The sequence below is a fragment of the Bufo gargarizans genome, chromosome 3 (genome assembly GCF_014858855.1).
Source record: "Bufo gargarizans isolate SCDJY-AF-19 chromosome 3, ASM1485885v1, whole genome shotgun sequence".
Taxonomy (NCBI): Eukaryota; Metazoa; Chordata; class Amphibia; order Anura; family Bufonidae; genus Bufo; species Bufo gargarizans.
Window position 1 is genome coordinate 537,530,261 of NC_058082.1, and position 26,734 is coordinate 537,556,994.

The 26,734-nt window shown below is 40.7% G+C and overlaps 1 protein-coding gene across 1 annotated transcript in view; it reads right to left on the minus strand.

Moving 5' to 3' along the window:
- The window catches only part of LOC122930573 (pseudouridine 5'-phosphatase), a 532,043-nt gene that overhangs the window by 448,322 nt on the left and 56,987 nt on the right, over positions 1–26,734 (minus strand). The gene's annotated exons all lie outside the window — the stretch shown is intronic.

The following is a 26,734-nucleotide window of genomic DNA, read 5'->3' on the forward strand; positions in this document are numbered from 1 at the left end:
TTTTTGTTATGTATATAATTCCACATGTGTTAATTCATAGTTTGGATGCCTTCAGTGTGAACCTACAATTTTCATAGTCAAGAAAATAAAGAAAACTCTTTGAATGAGAAGGTGTGTCCAAACTTTTGGTCTGTACTGTATATATATATATATATATATATACACATATATATATATATATATATATATATATATATATATGTACACACACACACACACACACACACACATTTAGGTGCTATAGTGCATGGTCATTATAGGCTACAATGTACATATGTATAATTTTATGTCAAGCACCGGAGCAGGATAAAAAAAAGTACATGGAAACCATAAAATTAAAGATATGAACTAATTCATTATGTATCAGCAGGTATGTATCTAGGCCAAAGCAATAATTCTGAATCTTGCAGTATTATTAATTATGCAATACAGACATTCAGCAAATTTGAGATGTGAATAAGTAAAAGCATCAAAGCATACTTCTTAGGTTGGGATATTTAAATTCCTAGTATTGCTTGATAATTGACACGCACAGTCTAAAACTTTCCAGCCCAAGTCGGTTATTAATTTGCAGAAAAACTTTCTATCTGTTTTGAGAGCTGAAGTTATTTTTATTCAGCTTTGGGCAACAAGAACATATTGACTTGGTTAAAAAGTTCAATGGTTGTCGATTAACCTTCACATTAGGATAATTAAATTTCTCCATTTGTTCTGGATGCATAAATGTGACTATACCTTAAAGAGGTTATTAGGACTTAATAGAAATTAATGGCAAACAGCAATGAGTTAAAGAGAACGTGTCACCATAAAATGTGGTGCGACAACTCAGAGCCAGAGGAGCCGACTAGATTGATATATAGTTTTAAGGCTTCTTTCACACCTGCGTTTAGGTGCGAATCTTTCTGGTATCTGCACAGACATATCCGCACCTACACTACGTGCAGAATTATTAGGCAAATGAGTATTTTGACCACATCATCCTCTTTATGCATGTTGTCTTACTCCAAGCTGTATAGGCTCGAAAGCCTACTACCAATTAAGCATATTAGGTGATGTGCATCTCGGTAATGAGAAGGGGTGTGGTCTAATGACATCAACACCCTATATCAGGTGTGCATAATTATTAGGCAACTTCCTTTCCTTTGGCAAAATGGGTCAAAAGAAGGACTTGACAGGCTCAGAAAAGTCAAAAATAGTGAGATATCTTGCAGAGGGATGCAGCACTCTTAAAATTGCAAAGCTTCTGAAGCGTGATCATCGAACAATCAAGCGTTTCATTCAAAATAGTCAACAGGGTCGCAAGAAGCGTGTGGAAAAACCAAGGCGCAAAATAACTGCCCATGAACTGAGAAAAGTCAAGCGTGCAGCTGCCAAGATGCCACTTGCCACCAGTTTGGCCATATGTCAGAGCAGCAACATCACTGGAGTGCACAAAAGCACAAGGTGTGCAATACTCAGAGACATGGCCAAGGTAAGAAAGGCTGAAAGACGACCACCACTGAACAAGACACACAAGCTGAAACGTCAAGACTGGGCCAAGAAATATCTCAAGACTGATTTTTCTAAGGTTTTATGGACTGATGAAATGAGAGTGAGTCTTGATGGGCCAGATGGCTGGGTTGGTAAAGGGCAGAGAGCTCCAGTCCGACTCAGACGCCAGCAAGGTGGAGGTGGAGTACTGGTTTGGGCTGGTATCATCAAAGATGAGCTTGTGGGGCCTTTTGGGGTTGAGGATGGAGTCAAGCTCAACTCCCAGTCCTACTGCCAGTTTCTGGAAGACACCTTCTTCAAGCAGTGGTACAGGAAGAAGTCTGCATCCTTCAAGAAAAACATGATTTTCATGCAGGACAATGCTCCATCACTCGCGTCCAAGTACTCCACAACGTGGTTGGCAAGAAAGGGTATAAAAGAAGAAAATCTAATGACATGGCCTCCTTGTTCACCTGATCTGAACCCCATTGAGAACCTGTGGTCCATCATCAAATGTGAGATTTACAAGGAGGGAAAACAGTACACCTCTCTGAACAGTGTCTGGGAGGCTGTGGTTGCTGCTGCACGCAATGTTGATGGTGAACAGATCAAAACACTGACAGAATCCATGGATGGCAGGCTTTTGAGTGTCCTTGCAAAGAAAGGTGGCTATATTGGTCACTGATTTGTTTTTGTTTTGTTTTTGAATGTCAGAAATGTATATTTGTGAATGTTGAGATGTTATATTGGTTTCACTGGTAAAAATAAATAATTGAAATGGGTATATATTTGTTTTTTGTTAAGTTGCCTAATAATTATGCACAGTAATAGTCACCTGCACACACAGATATCCCCCTAAAATAGCTAAAACTAAAAACAAACTAAAAACTACTTCCAAAAATATTCAGCTTTGATATTAATGAGTTTTTTTGGGTTCATTGAGAACATGGTTGTTGTTCAATAATAAAATGAATCCTCAAAAATACAACTTGCCTAATAATTCTGCACTCCCTGTATACTGCAAACGCTGGTATCCTTTTAGAACATATCCGTCTGCATATTAACTCTGTCAAAAAAAAAGTCTAACGGCTCTTTCACACACGAGTTCTTTTCTTCCGGCATAGAGTTCCGTCGTCGGGGCTCTATGCCGGAAGAATCCTGATCATGCATTCTGAATGGAGAGAAATCCGTTTAGGATGCATCAGGATGTCTTCAGTTCCGGACCGGAACGTTTTTTGGCCTGAGAAAATACCGCAGCATGAAGACTTGCTGCAAGGCCGGATCCGGAATTAATGCCCATTGAAAGGCATTGATCCGGATCCGGCCTTAAGCTAAACATCGTTTCGGCGCATTGCAGGATCCGACGTTTAGCTTTTTCTGAATGGTTACCATGGCTGCCGGGATGCTAAAGTCCTGGCAGCCTTGGTAAAGTGTAGTGGGGAGCGGGGGAGCGCATACTTACCGTCCATGCGGCTCCCGGGGCGCTCCAAGCGCATGGATCACGTGATCGCATGGCACGTCATCCATGCGCATGGGGCGCGCTGATGTCATTCTGGAGCGCCCCGGGAGCCGCGCGGACTGTAAGTATACCGCTCCCCCGCTCCCACTATGGCAACCAGGACTTTAATAGCATCCTGGCTGCCATAGAAACACTGAACGCATTTTGAAGACGGATCCGTCTTCAAATGCTTTCAGTTCACTTGCGTTTTTCCGGATCCGGCGTGTAATTCCGGCAAGTGGAGTACACGCCGGATCCGGACAACACAAGTGTGAAAGAGGCCTAAGTCTAAGTGTAAGTCAAACTGATCCGTCCTGACTTACATTGAAAGTCAATGGGGGACGAATCAGTTTACAATTGCACCATATTGTGTCAATGTAAACGGATCCGTCCCCATTGTAAGTCAGGACGGATCCGTTTGGCTCTGCAGCGCCAGGCCGGACACCAAAACGCTGTAAGCAGCGTTTTGGTGTCCGCCTCCAGAGCCGAATGGAGGCAGAACAGTGGCAAACTGATGCATTCTGAACGGATCCTTATCCATTCAGAATGCACTGGGGCTAAACTGATCCATTTTGGGCCGCTTGTGAGAGCCCTGAAACGGATCTCACAGGTGGACCCAGAAACGCCAGTGTGAAAGTAGCCTAGGTAAAACATTCAGTTAAGGCCTCATGCACACGGCCGTTGTTTGGGTCCGCATCCGAGCCGCCATTTTGGCAGCTCGGATGCGGACCCATTCACTTCAATGGGGCCGCAAAAGATGCGGACAGCACTCTGTGTGCTGTCCGCATCCGTTGCTCCGTTCCGCGGCCCTGCTAAAAAAATCTAACACGTCCTATTCTTGTCCGCGCTTTGCGGACAAGAATAGGCATTTATATTGACGGCCGCCCGTTCCATTCCGCAAATTGCGGAAGGCACATGGGCAGCTTCCATTTTTTTGCTGATCCGCGGACGCAAAAAACGGAACGGTCGTGTGCATGAGGCCTAATCTTGTAATTCATATAGTTACGTAATTACATAGTTAATACAGTTGAAAAAAGACATATCAATCAAGTTCAATCAAGGGATGGATGGACATGTGAATTTATACATTCAAATCTCTGCTTTCTGGACCTAAAGTGGTTATCCAATTTCTAACCCCCGACCCCCCACCCCACATGTGCTGGGCCCCTCACTGGGGGTAACGGGGTAAATATATTACTGGTGAGGGGCATGGGACATGTGAGGGGGGGTTGGAGAAATTGGATAACCCCTTTAAATCCATCCCTTTGCACATCAGTGACTGACAGCTATCTCTCTATGCCCACAATGCTATCAATCACTGACAACAGCTCCCCCATGTACAGCTGAAGTGAGAAATGGCAGAGATTTGAATGCATATATACAAGTTATACTGAATCTTTTCCTACAAAATTACATAACAATCTGCTCAGCTCCACAGGTTCTATAAAATGCTGCCTGCAGATTGCATTGCATTTTGTGGTGAAAGGTTTGCTTGAAAAAAAAAAAAAAAAAAAGATAATAAAATCCTTACCTTTTAAAATGCCCTTCACTTCAGCACCATGGCTCACAGTGGTCCTGCCAGAACAGAAGCAACAGCGAGCGGTTCTTTTATACAAGACTGCTGCAGCCAGTCATTGGCCTCAGTGTTCATGTGTACAAGAATGGCATGTCACTGTTGTGGGAGCTGTGATGCGGCAACGGAGGCGAGTAAAGAGTTTTTTTGTTTTGTTTTTAATTCACTGCTGTCTGTCACTATATTTTATTTTATTTTTTAATTAGGCCAGACAATCCCTTTAAGGGAGGAATCAAACAACATTTTGAAAATAAGCTACTTTAGAGTCTATAGTGAAATATATATATATGTATATATTGTATATATGCAGTCTACGTATAAAGCAGTTTGGTCTGTGATGTTTTTGTGGAAAATTTTCAAAATGTAGCATGTTCTGTGTAGATTGTGTTTTCCCCATACTGCAGTAAAAAATTACTTGAAAATGTTTTAAAATAAAAAGGCACCAAAATATAATGTGTGATGCCGATGGTCCTGCCATGCGCACTGACCCTCGGCTGCCTGCCCTGACCTATTGCCTGTTTACCATATTGCAAGAACTCTGCCTATCCTGACCTTGGCTTGTTCTCTGACCACGCTTTTGCCTGTCCCCGTGGTGTCATGCACCAGTGTCTCTTGACCAGCCTGGGTAAATGGTTTATGGATGGAGACTACTCCTACAGGTAGCAGTCTGGTGACCCTGCAGCAAAGTCCAGATCCCTATAGAAAGAGATGAAAGGGTGAACACCTGGGATCTATATTTGCAATGCCCCCAGGAGAGGCCCCAAATCAAATCCATTTAGTGGCACAGTTGGTCAACACCGGCTTGCATGGTAACACTTGAAATTCATGTCATTAATTCATGTCATTATTTCCCATCATTTAAAAAAAAGTTACAATTCTAAAATGTATTACATATTATTGGATTTTATGAATTTGCAACTAAAGCCCCACATACACAATAGTGTATTGTTGTATAAAGAGCTTCGGACAACGGGAACATGTATGCATATGAGGGAGTTGTGAAATAGTCAAGAAGATAGCTGTCGGCCACACCAGAGGGCAAGAAATTGTAGCAACACAGAAGCCCCAATGAAACAGCGCTAAATAGAAAAGGGCAATCGCCCAGTAGGAATGGAGAGCCATTGAATCTGTGATAGTAGTGTGCCATCGAATCTGTCATAAAGCTAATTCAGCAGATTGCATTTATCGTGTAGACAAAGTTAATATAAGGCACTTACTAATGTATTGTGATTGACCATATTGCTTTCTAGGACCACTCTGCAAACCAGCAGCAGTGAACGCATACGTACACTATTGAAAAAAGTGAGAGAGGCCGATGCCATTTCCTATGATCTGTAAGCACAACCACCACTGATGGTCATAACCCCTATAAACAAGCAGTGTATAATGTGATGGAAAAATAAATCAAGTCAGCCAAGGAAGCAATATGGATATTCACAATATATTAGTAAGTGCCTTGTATTAACTTTCTATACATGATGAATGCCATTTGCTGAAGTGAGACAACCCCTTTAATAGTCTTCCGGTAATAGACAATGCATGTCCTTTGGAAGATACAGGTTGCTGACAGAGCTACAGGGCAAAGAGTGAAAATTAAAATTCCCGAGAATGCTTCCAAGTGCAAAAAGAAATGTGCCATGATGTCTAACCCTATGATAAAAAAAAAAAATAAAATCTAACAGTTTATAATACTATAAAAGAACAAAAGGAGTAATATTTTACCACTCCAATGGTGACAGATCTCCCCCATAACAGTGCCATCCACAGATCCCTAGAAATAGTGCCATCCACAGACCACCATTAGTTCCAAACCCGCCAAAAGCACACCTTTTGGATAAAACATTTTTTTTCTTATTTTCCTCCCCAAAATCCTAGGTGCGTCTTATGGGCAGGTGCGTCTCATAGGGCGAAAAATACGGTAACTTTCTCTGCATGATAAATGCCATTTGCTGAAGTGAGACAACCCCTTTAAAGGGGTTTTCTCAACACGCTATTTGCTACTTACCTGCTCCCGGCGCGCCGTCCACTTCCTAGTTTTGGCAGGGGGCGGGCTCCATCTTCATTGATGTCTTCTCCCGGCCGAGCCGCGCACTGTACTGAACGCGCACACACAGAGTCCGCGCTAGTATACTAGCCAGGAAGACGTCACCAGGGCGCATGCGCGGACTCAGCGTGCACGTTCAGAACAGCGTGCGGCCGGCCGGGAGAAGAAAATAAGTCGTCTGTGCACGCGCGGCCACTGCGGTTCCTGAGAAGAGCAGTGGCTGTAACCAGGGGAGATGGAAGACAACAGTCAGGTAAGTATAGGTTTATTTTTTTCTAAGGGGTGGGGATTTGTTAATGAAATATATTTAGAAAAATTATCACTGTTAAATCATTAACAGATTTAACAGTGATCATTAAGATGATAATACCCCTTTAATGCATTTACTTATCTTTTGAAGGGTTTATTCTTATGTAGTGGTTTTTACAATATTTTTTCCATAGTTGTGGACAAACGTCTGAGTTTTGCAATAATTTCATTCAGAGTGACCACAATGGACCGTATGGCTAAACTAAACTAAATTTTCTGATGCCATATCAGCATGGATTCATGAGGGAATCGGTCATGTCAAACTAATTTAATCAATTTCTATAACGTCTGTATGTGGGTAAGTAACTGGCTCAGTGATAGAAAACATAGGATGGTTATTAACGGTACCCACTCAGATTGGGTCACTGTCACTAGTGGGGTACCTCATGGGTCAGTAGGCCATATTCTCTTGAAAATATATTTATTAATGATCTTGTAGAAGGCTTGCACAGTAAAATATCAATATTTGCAGATGACACTAAACTGTGTAAAGTGATTGACACGGAAGAGGACAGTATACTACTACAGAGGGATCTGGATAGATTGGAGGCTTGGCAGAGAAGTGGCAGATGAGGTTTAACACTGATAAATGTAAAGTTATGCACATGGGAAGGAATAATGCAAGTCACCAGTACATACTAAATGGTAAAACACTCAGGTAACACTGACATGGAAAACGACCTAGGAATTTTAGTAAACAGCAAACTAAGCTGTAAAAACCAGTGTCAGGCAGCTGCTGCCAAGGCCAATAAGATAATGGGTTGCATCAGAAGGGGCATAGATGCCCGTGATGAGAACATAGTCCAACCACTTTACAAATCACTGGTCAGATCACACATTGAGTACTGTGTACAGTTCTGGGCTCCTGTGAACAAGGCAGGCATAGCAGAGCTGGAGAGGGTCCAGAGGAGGGCAACCAGGGTGGATAAAAATCGATGATTTTTTATTTATTTTTATCAAAAAAAATTGATTTTTTTAATTTAAATCAGATTTTTTGAGGAAAATATATTACCATCCAAAAGGTTATTCCATCATGCAATAAAGATTAGTTTTTTAATTATGTAGAATAAGGCTGTACGTGGACTCCCATATTGTTGAATGGATTAGGCAGTGGCTGAGGGACAGGCAACAGAGGGTTGTAGTCAATGGAGCATATTCAGACCAAGGTCTTGTTACCAGTGGGGTACCTCAGGGATCTGTTCTGGGACCCATATTGTTTAATATCTTTATCAGTGAAATTGCAGAAGGCCTCGATTGTAAGGTGTGTCTTTTTCCTGATGACACAAAGATTTGTAACAGGGTTGAGGTTCCTGGAGGGATACACCAAATGGAAAAGGATTTAGGAAAACTAGAGGAATGGTCCAAAATCTGGCAACTAAAATTTAATGTTGATAAGTACAAGATAATGCACCTGGGGCATAAAAACCCAAGAGAAGAATATAAAATCTGTCATACAGTCCTAACCTTAGTATCTGAGGAAAGGGATTTAGGGGTCATTATTTCAGAAGACTTAAAGGTAGGCAGACAATGTCATAGAGCAGCAGGAAATGCTAGCAGAATGCTTGGGTGTATAGGGAGAGGCATTACCAGTAGAAAGAGGGAGGTGCTCATGCCGCTCTACAGAGCACTAGTGAGACCTCATTTGGAGTATTGTGCTCAGTACTGGAGACCATATCTCCAGAAGGATATTGATACTTTGGAGAGAGTTCAGAGAAGAGCTACTAAACTAGTACATGGATTGCAAGAAAAAATTTACCAGAAAAGGTTAAAGGATCTTAACATGTATAGCTTGGAAGAAAGACGAGACAGAGGGGATATGATAAAAAAAAACGTTTAAATACATAAAGGGAATCAACAAGGTAAAAGAGGAGAGAATATTTAAAAGAAGAAAAACTGCTACAAAAGGACATAGTTTTAAATTAGAGGGGCAAAGGTTTAAAAGTAATATCAGGAAGTATTACTTTACTGAGAGAGTAGTGGATGCATGGAATAGCCTTCCTGCAGAAGTGGTAGCTGCAAATACAGTGGAGGAGTTTAAGCATGCATGGGATAGGCATAAGGCCATCCTTCATATAAGATAGGGCCATGGGCTATTCATAGTATTCAGTATATTGGGCAGACTAGATGGGCCGAATGGTTCTTATCTGCTGACACATTCTATGTTTCTACATGTGTAATTTTTTTGGTAAATAAATTCCATTAATCCATTCACATTGTCATGCTCTTCCAGAAGTTTTTGTAAGATTATTGGGCAGTTTATCTGCCTACAAGATATTATCACAGATGCTTGGTTTACTTTTGCAGTTCTCAAAACTTCAGTCAGCACAACCCTATGCAGGTGCTCATTGCTATGGCGAAATACAGATACAAATGCAAAAACACAAATGCAATCGCACTCTGCAACCAGCACTCTGCCCTGCCTCTATGCTGGATGTTGAATGAGGCATTGGTGTACATTTTGGCCAAAGCGTAATAAGCCACTCACCACATCAAGGTCGCCTCTATAAGTGGTCCCTAACACTAGTTCCTACCTGTTATCGGCCATGACAGCCACACAAAGTCCAGGGAGCGCAGGTACAGCATGCACGCCAAGCACACTCTGCTTTTAACCCCGTCAGGTGCCATTACAGCTTTCATCGGATCCAGGGATGCAAGTACCAACATGCATGCTGAGCCCACTATATACTTCTCCTGGAGCCAAATGGCTACTGGTAGGTGCTATATAAGCAGACTCAGTTTTATACTGACTTTAAAACCAGCCTCCAGGGCAGTCTAACTGGTCAGGTGTGCATGACTGCTTGGAGATCTCCACACCTCCAATATATACTACAAAGAAAAAAATGTGGGGGGTTCAGTCAGCACAACCCTATGCAGGTGCACATTGCTATGGTGAATTACAGATACAAACGCAAAAACACAAATGCAATCACGCTCTGCAAACCAGCACCCTGCCCTGCCTCTATGCTGGATGTTGAATGAGGCATTGATGTGCATTTTGTAAAATGATGTTTTATAACCGGTTAGAATTGCTTCACTTCTTCCCAGGCAGCCTCCCCCAACCGCCGTTCTGAAGTGCCATCCAGCTCATCAATATTCACTTCGCTGGGCGGCTTCTGCTGTTCCCGACATTACAAGATCCGGCGCATGCCCAATACAAATCTATGGGCATTGGACTCCATTTCATCTTCTGCGCATGTGCCCGGCACCCTCACTGATTTGTATTGGGCATGCGCCGGATCTTGTAATGTCGGAACAGCAGAAGCCGCCCAGCAAAGTGAATATTGATGAGCTGGCCGGCGCTTCAGAACGGCGGTTGGGGGGAGGCTGCCTGGGCAGAAGTGAAGCAGAAACGCCGCCCCTTGGGCAGAAAGACGAGCAATTCTAACAGGTTATAAAACATCATTTTACAGTATTCATAAGGTGGACAGGGGTTAGACTTATATGTTTTTATTATACAATAAAAGACCTGTGCATACATATATACAACCAATATGCTTATTTGGCCTGTCAGTGTCCCTTTAAATCAAATCCACCCTGAGGGCAACTAAAGTAATAACGGGAATGAGGGAATTACAGTACCCTAAAAGATTATCAAAATTAGGGTTATTCACTTTAGAAAAAAGACAGCTGAGGGGAGATCTAATAACTACCATTGCAAGAAAAAGTATGTGAACCCTTTAGAATTATATGGATTTCTGCACAAATTGGTCATAAAATGTGATCTGATCTTCATCTAAGTCACAACAATAGACAATCACAGTCTGCTTAAACTAATAACACACAAAGAATGTGCTACCATGTTTTTATTGAACACACCATGTAAACATTCACAGTGCAGGTGGAAAAAGTATGTGAATCCCTAGACTAATGACATCTCCAAGAGCGAATTGGAGTGAGGTGTCAGCCAACTGGAGTCCAATCAATGAGATGAGATTGGAGGTGTTGGTTACAGCTGCCCTGCCTTATAAAAAATACACACTAGTTCTGGGTTTGCTTTTCACAAGAAGCATTGCCTGATGTGAATGATGCCTTGCACAAAAGAGCTCTCAGAAGACCTACGATTAAGAATTGTTGACTTGCATAAAGCTGGAAAGGGTTATAAAAGTATCTCCAAAAGCCTTGCTGTTCATCAGTCCACGGTAAGACAAATTGTCTATAAATGGAGAAAGTTCAGAACTGCTGCTACTCTCCCTAGGAGTGGCCGTCCTGTAAAGATGACTGCAAGAGCACAGTGCAGACTGCTCAATGAGGTGAAGAAGAATCCTAGAGTGTCAGCTAAAGACTTACAAAAGTCTCTGGCATATGCCAACATCCCTGTTAGCGAATCTACGATACGTAAAACACTAAACAAGAACAGATTTAATGAGAGGATATCACAGAGGAAGCCACTGCTGTCCAAAAAAAAAAAAAAAAACATTGCTGCACATTTACAGTTTGCACAACAGCACCTGGATGTTCCACAACAGTACTGGCAAAATATTCTGTGGACAGATGAAACCAAAGTTCAGTTGTTTGGAAGAAAAACATAACACTATGTCTGGAGAAAAAGAGGCACAGCACACCAACATCAAAACCTCATCCCAACTGTGAAGTATTGTGGTGGGGGCATCATGGTTTGGGGCTGCTTTGCTGCGTCAGGGCCTGGACGGATTGCTATCACCGAAGGAAAAATGAATTCCCAAGTTTATCAAGACATTTTGCAAGAGAACTTAAGGCCATCTGTCCACCAGCTGAAGCTCAACAGAAGATGGGTGTTGAAACAGGACAACGACCCAGAGCATAGAAGTAAATCATTAACAGAATGGCCTCAACAGAAGAAAATACACCTTCTGGAGTGGCCCAGTCAGAGTCCTGACCTCAACCCGATTGAGACGCTGTGGCATGACCTCAAGAAAACGATTCACACCAGACATCCCAAGAATATTGCTGAACTGAAACAGTTCTGTAAAGAGCTTATTTTACTGCTGACCGTTGTGCACGTCTGATCTGCAGGAAACGTTTGGTTGAAGTTATTGCGGCCAAAAAAGGTTTAACCAGTTATTAAATCCAAGGGTTCACATACTTTTTCCACCTGCACTGTGAATGTTTACATGGTGTGTTCAATAAAAACATGGTAACATTTAATTCTTTGTGTGTTATTAGTTTAACCTCTTCAGGAAACATGACGTACCGGTACGTCATGATGCCCTGGTACTTAAGGACACATGAAGTACCGGTACGTCATGTGTTGTTCCGATCACTGCCGCCCGGCTGGCAGTGATCGGAACAAGGTGCCTGCACAAATCATTGAGCAGGCACCTAGGCTAAATGCGCGGGGGGGTCCCGTGACCCCCCCATGTCGGCGATCGCAACAAACCGCAAGTCAATTCAGACCTGCGGTTTGATGCGCTTTTTGCCGTTTCTGATCCCTGCGGTCCCTGACCGCGGGGATCAGAAACTTTACAATGCCCAGAATATATATGTTCTTCCTCCCCCTGCACCCCTGAATGATATTATGTGGGCGGGTGGTACAGGGGGAGGGTTGCGGGCGGTGCGGGCGGTGCGGGAGGCGGGCGGTGCGGCAGGCGGGATCGCGATCCCCCGCCCGCCTCCCCTTCAATAATCGTTGGTTTCTAGTGGGTATACCAGGGTGCCAGCACATTGCTGGCACCCTGGTATAAACGGCTGACATCGTTGATGCGATGTCAGCCGTTTAACCCTTTCCATACAGCGGTCCGTACGGACCGCTGTATGGAAAAGGTTAACAGCGCAGGGAGCTCCCTCCCTCTCCGATCGGGGGGCTGCTGTGCCTTTGCAGCCCCCCGATGGGAGAGGGAGAGAGCCCCCAGACAGCCCCCCGACACCCCAGTCCTCACCCTTCCCCGTCTGCGCAGTTGTGACAGACGGGGAAGGTTCCCATGGCAACAGGATGCCTTCTCAGGCATCCTGCTGTCCATGGTACTGAACAGATCTATGCTGAAAGCATAGATCTGTTCAGTAAGTAAAATACAGTGCAGTACCCTATATAGAGTACAGTATTGTATTATACAGACATCAGACCCACTGGATCTTCAAGAACCAAGTGGGTCTGGGTAAAAAAAAGAGTTAAAAAAAGTGAAAAAAAAGCAAAAATCAAAAAACACATTTATCACTGATTAAAAATGAAAAAAATTAAATTCCCTACGCATGTTTGGTATTGCCGCGTCCGTAACGACCTGATCTATAAAACGGTCATGTTACTTTACCCGAACGGTGAACGCCATAAAAATAAAAAATTAAAAACTATGATGAAATAGAAATTTTGCCCACCTTACTTCCCAAAAAAAGGTAATAAAAGTGATCAAAAAAGTCGCATGTACGCCAAAATTGTAACAATCAAACCGTCATCTCATCCCGCAAAAAATGAGACCCTACTTAAGATAATCGCCCAAAAACTGAAAAAACTATGGCTCTTAGACTATGAAAACACTAAAACATCATTTTTTTTGTTTCAAAAATGAAATCATTGTGTAAAACTTACATAAATTTAAAAAAAGTATACATATTAGGTATTGCCGCGTCCGTATGGACTGGCTCTATAAAAATATCACATGACCTAACCCCTCAGGTGACCACCGTAAAAAAATAAAAATAAAAACGGTGTAAGAAAAGCAATTTTTTGTCATCTTACATCACAAAAAGTGCAATAACAAGCGATCAAAAAATCATATGCACCCCAAAATAGTGCCAATCAAACCGTCATCTCATCCCGCAAAAAATGAGACCCTACTCAAGATAATCGCCCAAAAACTGAAACAACTATGGCTCTTAGACTATGTAGACACTAAAACTTTTTTTGTTTTAAAAATGAAATCATTGTGTAAAACTTACATAAATAAAAAAAATTGTATACATATTATGTATCGCCGCGTCCGTGACAACCTGCTCTATAAAATTATCACATGATCTAACCTGTCAGATGAATGTTGTAAATAACAAAAAAAAATAACTGTGCCAAAAAGGAATTTCTTGTTACCTTGCCGCACAAAAAGTGTAATATAGAGCAACCAAAAATCATATGTACCCTAAACTAGTACCAACAAAACTGCCACCCTATCCCGTAGTTTCTAAAATGGGGTCACTTTTTTAGAGTTTCTACTATAGGGGTGCATCAGGGGGTCTTCAAATGGGACATGGTGTCAAAAAAAAACTGTCCAGCAAAATCCAGCCTTCCAAAAACCGTATGGCATTCCTTTCCTTCTGCGCCCTGCCGTGTGACCGTACAGCAGTTTACGACCACATATGGGGTGTTTCTGTAAACTACAGAATTAGGGCCATGAATAATGAGTTTTGTTTGGCTGTTAACCCTTTCTTTGTAACTGGAAAAAAAATATTAAAATGGAAAATCTGCCAAAAAAGTGAAATTTGGAAATTGTATCTCTATTTTCCATTAAATCTTGTGCAACACCTAAAGGGTTAAAAATGTATGTAAAATCAGTTTTGAATACCTTGAGGGGTGTAGTTTCTTAGATGGGGTCACTTTTATGGAGTTTCTACTCTAGGGGTGCATCAGGGGGGCTTTAAATGGGACATGGTGTCAAAAAACCAGTCCAGCAAAATCTGGCTTCCAAAAACCAAACGGCGCACCTTTCACTCTACGCCCCGCTGTGTGGCCGTACAGTAGTTTACGGCCACATATGGGGTGTTTCTGTAAACGGCAGAGTCAGGGCAATAAAGATACAGTCTTGTTTGGCTGTTAACCCTTGCTTTGTTAGTGGAAAAAATGGGTTAAAATGGAAAATTAGACAAAAAAATGAAATTCTCAAATTTCATCCCCATTTGCCAATAACTCTTGTGCAACACCTAAAGGGTTAACGACGTATGTAAAATCAGTTTTGAATACCTTGAGGGGTGTAGTTTCTTAGATGGGGTCATTTTTGGGAGGTTTCTATTATCTAAGCCTCACAATATGACTTCAAACCTGAACTGGTCCATAAAAAGTGGGATTTCGAAGATTTCTGAAAATTTTCAAAATTTGCTTCTAAACTTCTAAGCCTTGTAACATCCCCAAAAAATAAAATATCATTCCCAAAATGCTACAAACATGAAGTAAACATATGGGGAATGTAAAATCATCACAATTTTTGGGGGTATTACTATGTATTACAGAAGTAGAGAAACTGAAACTTTGAAATTTGCAAATTTTTGATATTTTTTGGTAAATTAGGTATTATTTTGTGCAAAAAAAATATTTTTTTTTACTTCATTTTACCAGTGTCATGAAGTACAATATGTGACGAAAAAACAATCTCAGAACGGCCTGGATAAGTCAAAGCGTTTTAAAGTTATCAGCACTTAAAGTGACACTGGTCAGATTTGCAAAAAATGGCCTGGTCCTAAGGTGTAAAAAGGCTGTGTCCCTAAGGGGTTAAGCAGACTGTGATTGTCTATTGTTGCGACTTAGATGAAGATCAGATCACATCTTATGACCAATTTGTGCAGAAATCCATATCATTCCATATGGTTCACATACTTTTTCTTCCAACTGTATGTATAACTATATCAGGGGTCAGTACAAAGATCTCTCCCATCATCTATTTATCCCCAGGACTGTGACAAGGGTATAGAAGGAGGAGGGGAAATAGACCCCCCCCCCCCAAAAAAAAAAAAAAAAAGAGTGTTAGTATCAGATTACCCTTGGATAATATCTCCAAAGGTGGTCCAATAGACAACAACCAGGCGCCACCAGGGAGGAGAGAGAAAGATCTGTAGTGGGTAGGGAGGCGGATCGGTGGTAGGCTGCCAGAGGTGGCTGAATACACAGCAGGGATCGCTGTATATAATAATAAAGTATAAGAATCAAAAAAACTATAATAACCCAGCCACTAGGTTGGCGCCAAATCACCTGTGTAGAATGGAGCAAAATAGAATGATGTAGGGAATATAGTACTGTCTAGAGTGGTTTGTAGGAGTGTATACGATCTGTATATAGGATCTGTATATAGAAGGATGGCCGTGCGTTAAGAAGGTTCAATGGTTAAAAAACCTCAGTACGGTTGCAAATATAGGTAAAGATCAATAAATAAAATAAATATCAATAAAATGAATAAAATATATATAAGTAACTCACTTCACTGGGGGAGATAGCCTGAGGGATAAGCATAAAACACCCAAAGGCTAAACTCCCCCGGCCAGGATCGCTTGTAGAATCACAGGAACAAACCACAGTCACCACGCAAAGGCCATCTGGAAAATTCCTTTTAATTAAATCAAGGCTATTTTCATTAAAGCCTTGATTTCATTAAAAGGAATTTTTAAAAAGGCCGGCAGTTTCCCTGCCCACCCTCCACCTCCTGCATCTTGACTGATCGTGAGCCTCTCGAGAAGGGAACATCATCCCCTGTCCACATGAGATCCCTTCCTGAGAGAACATCAATCAAGAGGCAGGAGGAGGGCAGGGAGACCTTGACTGGGAGGAGGATACACCTGCCTCTTGACTTAAACAGACTCATTTGCATACAAGGGGAAGAAGATTTGAAGTGGATTTTCAGCACATTTACCACGACAAGAACGACTTCCAGAGCTCCATATGCATACGAATAAGGTACAGTGGATCTGACGTGACAAGTTGCCTTTTAAAAGTTTGCTTCAGGTTAGAAAAATATCAGTGCTTTCTTTCAGACACAATACCGCTCTACTGTGAACAGTATCAATGCCCCATACATGCAGCAACTCAACATGCGAGGATCTACATTTAGCCTAGTACAGTCTCATGGAGCCTCCATGATTCTCTCTTCTGAGTTGTGGCATGCCCCTGAACATGTCATGTGTCAAGGCATATTGAGCTCCATTAAGGGTCCATAGCTGTATGTGGGCAATGTTATACTGACCCATACCTCATGGATCCATAATGCAGATATGGGAGATAAACCTAAGTTACGTATTTGTCAAATTTTGGCTTTCGATGGAGCATGGGCGAGCAGGGGGTGTATCTAGGTAACCTCAGTTCTGGAGTCTGACACATTTATCATGGTCTTGAGGCAGAATTTTTTTTTGTTACAGACCTGGTGTAAAGCTTGGTGTCTATTTTTATAAAAGTAGTATCATGAGCTGTTCAACTTTTTAACAAATTTACCACAGGTGTTACTCAAAATGACAGTTTTTACGTAGTGCCAGAACGTGTCCTTGCACATTACTGAGAAATTAGCCCTTGTCTGTCAAAATACTTAAAGGCTCCGTTCTGCATACGGTTTACCGATGCATTTGTAAGATGATTACTGTATATGACACTTACTAATGTAGCATTTGTTGAAATTCTGCTCCATTTTCTATATTTAATAAGGTATGTCCCCTTGTCTTTTTGTCCTGTCGGCACACAGGTCCTGTCCATAAAACATCTGCTGATGAGGGGTCATGTGACCAGGCAAATCCCCTCCATGTGATGTATCTTCCATTCAAATACACTACACCTGCCATCTACATTTCACAGTTGTGAGTTTAGTGAAGATGCAGTGTATTAGAATAGAGGAGAGTGATGTGTCTGGTCACCTGACCCTCCATCAGCCGCCATTTGATGGACAAGACCTCGATGTGGATATCACAGAATATTGGGGGGATCTGGCTTATGAAATCTAGCTAACGGCACAGAATATCAACAATGCATATATTATAGTAAGGGCCATATAGTCATCTTACCTACATATTGGTCACAAGTAGCCACAAAGTGGCCAACCCCTTTAAAACAATTTACTCCCATATTAGTCATATTTTATACATATTTTCTATTTTGTAAAATACTGCAAAACTGCAAGGCTAAAATGCTCACCGGTTTCATTTGTAAGCCCACAAGCTATTTTGCATAGACTTCACTATCTCAAAATGTCAAACACATAATTATTGACTGTGTACATCAATGGATTGTGTACTAAATGCGTCTCATTTTCTTGCTCCATGCGAAATGTCCATAGAAAATATGATATCAGTATCAAGTCACGAGGAAGATGCAAACAGTTCTATTAAGTGTGCAAAAAGGATTGTGTCAGCCTAACCCTTTAACACCGTAACAACCAATGATGTATGTGGATATGCATAGAGCGCCTACCTGCTTTGTTTAGGATTGGGAACAACTCTGAATCCAGGTGCTTAACCCCTTAGGTGGCATGGTCAATAGTGACCGCAGCATCCTGATTGCCTCCCACCACACATGACACAAACATGGGGTGCCAATCAATATTCATGGCAGCCAGGGACCTACTGAAGGCTCAGAGGCCTGCCATGTTACTGTTACTATTGCATCCTGAATCTCCTATTAAATCTGTAATAGAACACCAGTAAAGTCTATTTACAGCAGAACAATCACAGGGCCGGGGACTAAAGCAAAAAAGTTAAAAACTATGAAATAGATATGGTATTATCGCATCCGAATATTTCCAAAAAATCATGCTATTTATAATGCCTTGGGAACACCATAAAAAAAAAAATATATCAAGTAAAAAAAATAAAAAAAAAATCTGATGAACCCCAATATGGTATCTATAGATAGTCCTGGAAGAGGGAGAAACAAAAATGACTCTCCTAAAACTGGCTTGCTCCTAGACACAGAATCAGATCACTTAAAAAATCTGTCAGATCTGCATTTAACTCTAAAATTCTGTTCTTGGTGTCCTTGAAGACTTTGTAGTTGAACAGGGAGCAGATGCAGGAATAGGAGGCCATATGTTAGTGACAGCCTTTCCCATCGCTGTGTACAGTGCCATGAACTGCATACAGATCAGAAAGCTTTCATTATGTTTCCTACTCCTTTCCGTGGGTAACAGGAATGGCTATGTATAAGCAAACCCAGAGCAGCTCTGCAGTGAGGGCCCAGAGACTGTATTTCACTCACAGTTATAGGACAAATCAGCAATGAAAAAAGTAATGGGAAAATGCTCCCCATATGTCTTGTATAATCTTCTGGGGGAACAATGTGTAAATTAAACAACAATAAATGAATAAAGACAAAACAAATATAAAAAATGCTAAAGATATTTAAGCAGGTGGCTCACTTTGATTTGCCACGACAGGTGCGCAGGTTCAAAAAACACCCCTTGGTTCTAATGGATATAAATGGATTGGATAGAACCGGCACTCGAAACAATCGGATTGTACGTGGAAATAAATTAAAATTATTTATTAAACAATAAACGCTCAATAAGCTATATTCTGTGTACATCAGAGTAAAATCACAGTAAAAATCACATAAAAGGCATATAAAACATATGTATATACCAAATGAATATCTCTGATATAGAGAAATCTCAAATGCTGGGCACAGCAGGCTGCATCCGTGTCCCCCCCAGTTGGGTAAGGTTGTTAGATCGCAGGCGTCTGTGACAAAGCAGATTACACAATGTGACAATAAATACAGGTGTAATACCCACTATAAACCAACAGCGAAAAACAGTTTTATACCATTCACAAGCTGCCATCTACCCCAATGGCTACTAAATATTCCCTCAGGACAGTTTCGCCGTATAAAACGAAATTGTACTGAGGAAGTGGACTTTGAAATTGAGGCCCTCAAAATGAAAGAACAGTTCGAATGTAAAGGTTACCCCGAAAAAGTCCTTACAGATGCTCTGGTAAAAATAAGAGAAACAGAGAGAGGGACCTTTTTTCAGCCAAATATTCACAAAAACACAAATAAGGAAGGGGAATTGAGAATTATTTTACCTTACAGTTCACAATCCAAACAAATACGGCACATCATAAATCAACACTGGCACTTTTTACTAAGAGATAAGGTCATTGGACCCATGTTGCACACTTCCCCACTTATCACTTTCACCAAGGCACCTAACTTAGGCTTAAAAATAGCACCCACAATAATTAATCACAAGAAAAAAGAGGCACCCACACTTCAAAAATGGCTGAATATGAATGGGTTTTTCAGATGTGGGAGATGTTCGGGGTGTAAAAACTCCACATTCCCAAAAAAGATAAGCAAGGTCCAATCCACTCAAAATGAATTTAGTTTGGATATTAAGGGTTGCCTGACATGTGACTTCTCCAGTGTTGTCTACCTTTTCCAGTGCCCCTGCCAGAAACAATACATTGGCAGAACGAAAAGACCCTTGAGAGTGAGAATAACAGAACATCTAAATAATATCAGAAAAGGATATGAAAATCATTCTCTATCCAAACACTTTAAAGTGTCACACAATAGTGACCCCAAGGGCTTTTCCTTTGTGGCCCTGGAAAAGGTGGACATACACTGGAGAGGAGGTAATCACATTATGAGGATGTCACGAGCTGAGTCCAGAAGAATTTATGATTTTGGTAGTCTCCTCCCTGCGGGGTTGAACTCAGACTTGGAGATTTTTGGTTTTATTTAGATTATAAGACTCTAACCATTTACAGCATTATAGATGAGTATAGAGATAGATTCTGAGAAATGAAAATATAGTAACATTTTGAATCCAAAATCCCCTAAATAGAAGGAAGGAAGATAAAACTATTCTATATATATGTAAAAAATTAAAAAACCTTTTTTTTTTTTTGAACTTTAAAAAAAAAAAAAAAAAAAAACGCATCCCCAGAAAAACCGCAGAGAAAAATCGGGAAAAAAAACGCATGAAAAAACCGCAATAAAAAAACGCAAAATTTCAAATAAGTGCAGGTATGAATTATATTGAAATAAGGAATAAAGACTATAGAAAAAAATGTATACAAGAAAGAAAAATAGATTGAAAATGAGGACCATATCCCGAAAAGGAACAATTGAATTTTAACAGTATTTTGAGATTTAGCCAATCAGCCCTTAGGAAGATGGGGATTGACATATGCCCTTCAGGACCGATATGTAAAAAAATCTCACATTTTAAGATATTAATAATGGAATATGTAGGTGGAGAACTATTCACCACATGAGTGATATAAAAACATTTCCCCACAATGTAGGATTTCAAATGTCTGCCAATATATATTATTGAGTAGTGGTTCTTTTATACTTTTTAGATTACATATACTTTTTATTTTATTTTTATCTTATATTTGATTATATAGTTACCATATGTGAATAAATATATATATATATGCAGAGATGTCTGACATTATTAATGCTACTGAAAGAGGATTCTAAGATAGAAACACTATATGGAAAAGAAAAGGTTAATGAAAAGCAAATCCTCCATGCTCTTACACAAGTTTTGGAACAGGTGAAAGGAATCAATTAATTGAGATGAGAGTATATCAAACACAAGAGCAGTGTTCACAGGTCATACCCACTGAGGAAGAGATAAGATATCTCGAAACGCGTCTGGGCGTATTACCTGTGAAAGAATCATCTCAGCGGTACATGGCCATGTACTAAAAGGATGGAGAGAATACATCCACTTATAGAAGACCAGTAAGTGTTGTAAGACTCACCGAAGCGAAACAGCTGAAACAGCTAATACAGGTCTAACACAGGTCTCTCACGAGAGTAGAGACGGGATCCCATTACAAACTGGACCCGACACAAATACAGCGGAGAAAAGCTAAAGCGTGGGACGCCACGGCAGAAATCCCTCCGCAGACCTAACCGAGTGAGCCTACACGGAGACACAGTGAGTAACATCAAGTTCAGTGGAACTATACCGATTCTTTGCATGAGAGGCGCACAGGCACTGTGATTACAGACGTGCTGGACAAGTGCTTGTGAATCTTAGATTGCTATTGATGCTGGACAATCCATTCATGGTCAAAATATAGACCATATCTGACTATTCTCTATCCCTTATCCTATACGGTGATAAATTTAGGACTATGTGGGATATATGCTACTGAATCCATCTATACATAGCTTTATTTTTTATGCATAAATACCACTGAATATATTTCAAATACACCATTCTGCTTTGTCACAGACGCCTGCGATCTAACAACCTTACCCAACTGGGGGGGACACGGATGCAGCCTGCTGTGCCCAGCATTTGAGATTTCTCTATATCAGAGATATTCATTTGGTATATACATATGTTTTATATGCCTTTTATGTGATTTTTACTGTGATTTTACTCTGATGTACACAGAATATAGCTTATTGAGCGTTTATTGTTTAATAAATAATTTTAATTTATTTCCACGTACAATCCGATTGTTTCGAGTGCCGGTTCTATCCAATCCAAATATAAAAAATGAACTAAGACAAAAAAGGCCTCTACCACTGGTGATTCTTGCCCTAGCCACAGTGTCTGTGAACTATGCATCCCCTATATGAAAACAACCACAAGAGTAAGGGGGAAACAATAAAAAAAAAAAAATATAATCTTTTTAGATGCAGTAAAATACCAAAATAAAAATGACATCAAAGTAAAGCCCTATTACTGAAGAAAAAGCCCTTTATAAGACGCACATTTTTTCCCCCTCCAAAGTGGAGGGAAAAAGGCAGAGTGTCTTATAAAAGTAAGGTGACCCACAGAACTTCGTGTGGGCGGGCATACAAGAATGTGCTTGCCATTCTCTCATGTTGCGCTCTCTTGGTTATGTACTAGGTGGGTGGTGCGGGCCGGGGTGAATGAGTTAGCACAGGCTGGCAGCACTTAGGCTTCAGCAGTAAGTAGCACCTTGGGCGGGCTGGCGGCTTCACTGAATGTTAAGTAATGCCGGCAGCCGTGCTTCCATTTCATTCATTGCTGCGCTGCCCTACACTACAGTATCGTTGGGCAGGCTGGCGGCTTCTCTGTATACCCTGTAGTGCCGCCAGCCTGCAAGTTCTTCCACTCAAACCAGCAGCAGGAGCCTTCTGTGCTGATTGGTTGTGAGCGAGTCCTGCTCCCCCTGCCTCCACCAATCAGTTCCATACATTTCCTCCACCAATTAGCTTCTCACATTGTTCGCGCCATATGACCTGTCCGGGTACCCTAATAAAAAAATGTGTGCCACATATAACTATCCTAATCCATAGGAATCCACCCATGTACTGCAGTATATGGGTAGATTCCTATGGATGAGGGGGGTTATAGTCATATTTAAAATAAACACTGTTCTGTAATTGGCATGTGTCTACAGTATATTAAATATGACTATAACCCCCTCATCCATAAGAATCAACCTATGTAATGCAGTATATGGGTGGATTCCTATGGATGAGGGGGGTTATAATCACATAATAGTGTCATCCACAGATCCCCCATAACAGTGTCATCCACAGATCCCCCCATAATAGTGTCATCCACATATTCCCCATAACAGTATTATCCACAGCTTCCCCATATTAGTGTCATCCACATATTCCTCCATAACAGTATTATCCACAGATTCCCCATATTAGTGTCATCCACATATTCCCCCATAACATTGCCATCCACAGATCCCGCATTACAGTGTCATCCACAGATCCCCCCATAACATTGTCATCCACAGATCCCTCATTACAGTGTCATCCACAGATCCCTCATTACAGTGTCATCCACAGATCCCCCCATAATAGTGTCATCCACAGATCCCCCCATAATAGTGTCATCCACAGATCCCCCCATAATAGTGTCATCCACAGATCCCCCCATAATAGTGTCATCCACAGATCCCCCCCATAATAGTGTCATCCTCAGATACCCCATAACAGTGCATCATCCACAGACCACCGTTAGTTCAAAACCCACCAAAAGCACACATTTTGGTTAAAAAACACCTTTTTTTTCTTATTTTCGTCCTCAAAAACCAAGGTATGTCTTATCATCAGATGTGTCTTATAAAGAGAAAAATACGGTAAATAACAACAAATAAATATTACTTTTAAAGCCACATGTACTAAAAAATAAAATGTGTCTGGTCATGGAGATAAAATGGTACAATTCTGACACACACATCTGTTAATCAATGGTAAAGATGAATATAAGAAACTTTGCAATATATAGTATCACAGGTAAATGCTTAATTATCCTCTTATTAGCTCTCCCCTCCTTTCCTAAACTAACATTCACTCTGAATTCAAGTCAATCTTGAGAGACAGAAACATACCGTCAAGTCACAGGAGCGTAAGATTACAATTTCTGATAGAAGTCTATAGATAGGGAGTGGGAGTGAGCTGCACAGTTATTAACAACTGAGAAACACAAAAAGGCTAGAGCAGCTAATTGTAAATTATCTATCTCACCCAAGAGCTTTATTAACATCAAAACTGCAAAAACGTAATGTCCTATATGGTACTGATGCAGCTTCTGAATAGAAAGTTAAAGTTAGGGAGCAGAATCTCCTGTCTATATGCTGTGCTTACTGTGGAAGACTCCATAGTAGCTAGTCTCCACCCAATGGTTCAAGGAGAACCGAGACTGAGGACTACAGATAAAGCCTGAAGAGGAGAAAACTGTTGAAAAATGTAGGATACAAGTGATAGAATGGTCAGAAATAGTGTTATTGCTAATGAAGACACAACAGCCTGTTCTGAAAAGTGCATGAAAAGCTGAGGTACACTTTAAGGACCAGAAGAGTTTTCATTTTTTATTTTTTATTCCTGCAGCTATTTTTTTGTATTTTATGTTGCTCTCGCTGTCATTGCTCCAGCACGACTTGTGTTCTCTTTTTAATGTCCTTTTGCGATACATTTTAATTACAGTTTAATTAATTTTCCTTTTTATTAAGGTGACTATTTTCTTATCTTGAGTTTTTATAGTAAGCCATTTTCTACTCACTGTGTTAACTTTATTGGTTGTTACAGATTCAAGGATACCAAATATATGTGGGATAATGTACAGTGCCTTCTATTGCAAATTGTTGAAAATAATTATAGCCACAAAATTGTATTAAGAACATAAAAGAGTACAAACGATTATAGAACTTTGAGGTGACACCCAATATTTTTATTGAAGACGTCAGGCAGAAGCCCTTCACGCCCCAACTGACTGTACTGTATATGCCACTCTGAACTGTGCATATTGAACAATTACTTGCAAAGTAGCATAGGGTCTGCTCAGAGGATCAGATAGCTTCTTCATTTTTTGACTTTAGTCTCTGTGGTCCCCTCTGCACAGCATTACATGAGCAGGTGGAGGAAGTACCTCTGACTGCTGGACTAGAGAAGGAGTTATTCTTCCTTCAGTTCTCCTCCAAAGTAAACTGATTATCAATATAGATCATGGAAAACAGACAAATGTGCCTATATTCAGGGAGGTGGCTATAGGTGGTGCAAATGTAGCAACCACACCTTGACCCTGTTACCAAAGGCCCTTCTGCAACATAAAAAGACATCTTTACTATAAATAACAAATGGTGGGTGGGAGACCCTATTACAGGGTTCTGGTGGTAATGAAATGTATATATTGGACAGAGTATCTCTATTGTAAATTATGAAAGTATAAGGCTCAGTTGATGTTGTCCCTGTGCCTTTTTGTCCTTGGTCATGCTTATATACAGTAGTCTTCTATTGTTTTTTTTTTTTTTTTTTTTTTTTTTTTTTTAAGAAAGTGGGTGTGGACCCTCTCTGTCACTAAACAGATTTGGCTTAGGGCTACTTTTAAGGCGATTTTCTTAGTGGCCCTCTGGTCTTCACCGTTTAATCCCTGTACAGGGATCTAGACTTCATTACAGGGGAACTACCAGACCACTACCTCTTGAAGTAGTCCTTGTTCAGGGACAGTTGACCTTGGCAGGTCAATAGACACTGAAGCAACAGACACCTAATGTACAGGTAAAATAATCAGTGTAAAAGCCAAGGTCAGGGCAGGAAGATTATATTCAATCCAATAAAACCGTTTAAACATGGGAACAGCCAGAAAAGGGTCAATATGGGTGTCAGAGATTGAGCATGTCAAAACAGAATAACAGTTCAATTTCACAGTGACTAGGAAGCTAGATAACTTATTGCTCAGGCCCGCTCTGATAGGGGGATAGAGCCATCAATTACCCAGGGAAGGCTAGCCATAGGTTGGGGTCAGATTTGTATGTATACATGCTGGCTCTTTAAGAGCCAGAGAGAGCACAAACACCCTAAGAGCAGAGAGACCAGCATTCAGGAGGCAGCAAGGCCTCAGGGCAGTATGCAGAGCTAATAGCTCCAGCGGCTGGCTGTGCAGAAGATGTCTGCGGGCATGGACCACCAGAGCAGGAAGGCTGCAGGACAGGTGATAACCTCAGTGTCCATGTCTGCCAGGAGCAGGGAGGTGGTAGTAGCTGACTACGCTTTTCTATGCAAAGGTAACCAAGAAAAACTTCGAAATACACATGACATATTAGAGTCCTCTATATACATGGACCAATATCTGAGGGAAGGCTCTGACATACCTGTAATGTGAAAAGAGCCTTAAAAGTCTCTAAGGAGTTCTGTGACTATAGAAAATTACAAAACAAAGAGTTTTTATTTCTTGCAAACTAAAAACAAGTGCTAGGCAATTTATATGATGCACTATTATTTTGCAAAAGTAGTAAGACTGAAAAATGATACATATTTGATATCGCCTTTATTCTTTGGTTTTGTAAGATTAGGGTAACACATTATTTATTCCAAAGGCATACATTTAAAAATAAAAATAAAACAATGGTGGAATTTGTGATTTTTTTTACATGCTTCCCAAGAAAGAGTTAATAAATATTAATTAATAAGTTATGTGCCACTCACTAAATGGTGCGATAAATAATACAACTCCCACAAAAAAAAGTCCTTACATGGCTATACTGTCAGAAAAAAAAAAAAAAAAAAAGCTACGGCTTTCTGAATGTTGTGAGACCTAAAAATAAAAATATTACACCAAAATTAACTTAAGTGGACATTCCCTACCCTATTTATGCCACTTTTCTGGCATTAATAGGTTGCACATTTTGTCCCACACAATATACAGTATGTGTGACATAATCCCCTTCATGTCACTTTTCAGAAGTGGCAAGAAAGGAGGAGTGCCATGTGCAGGAAGCGGATAGCGATGTTGGC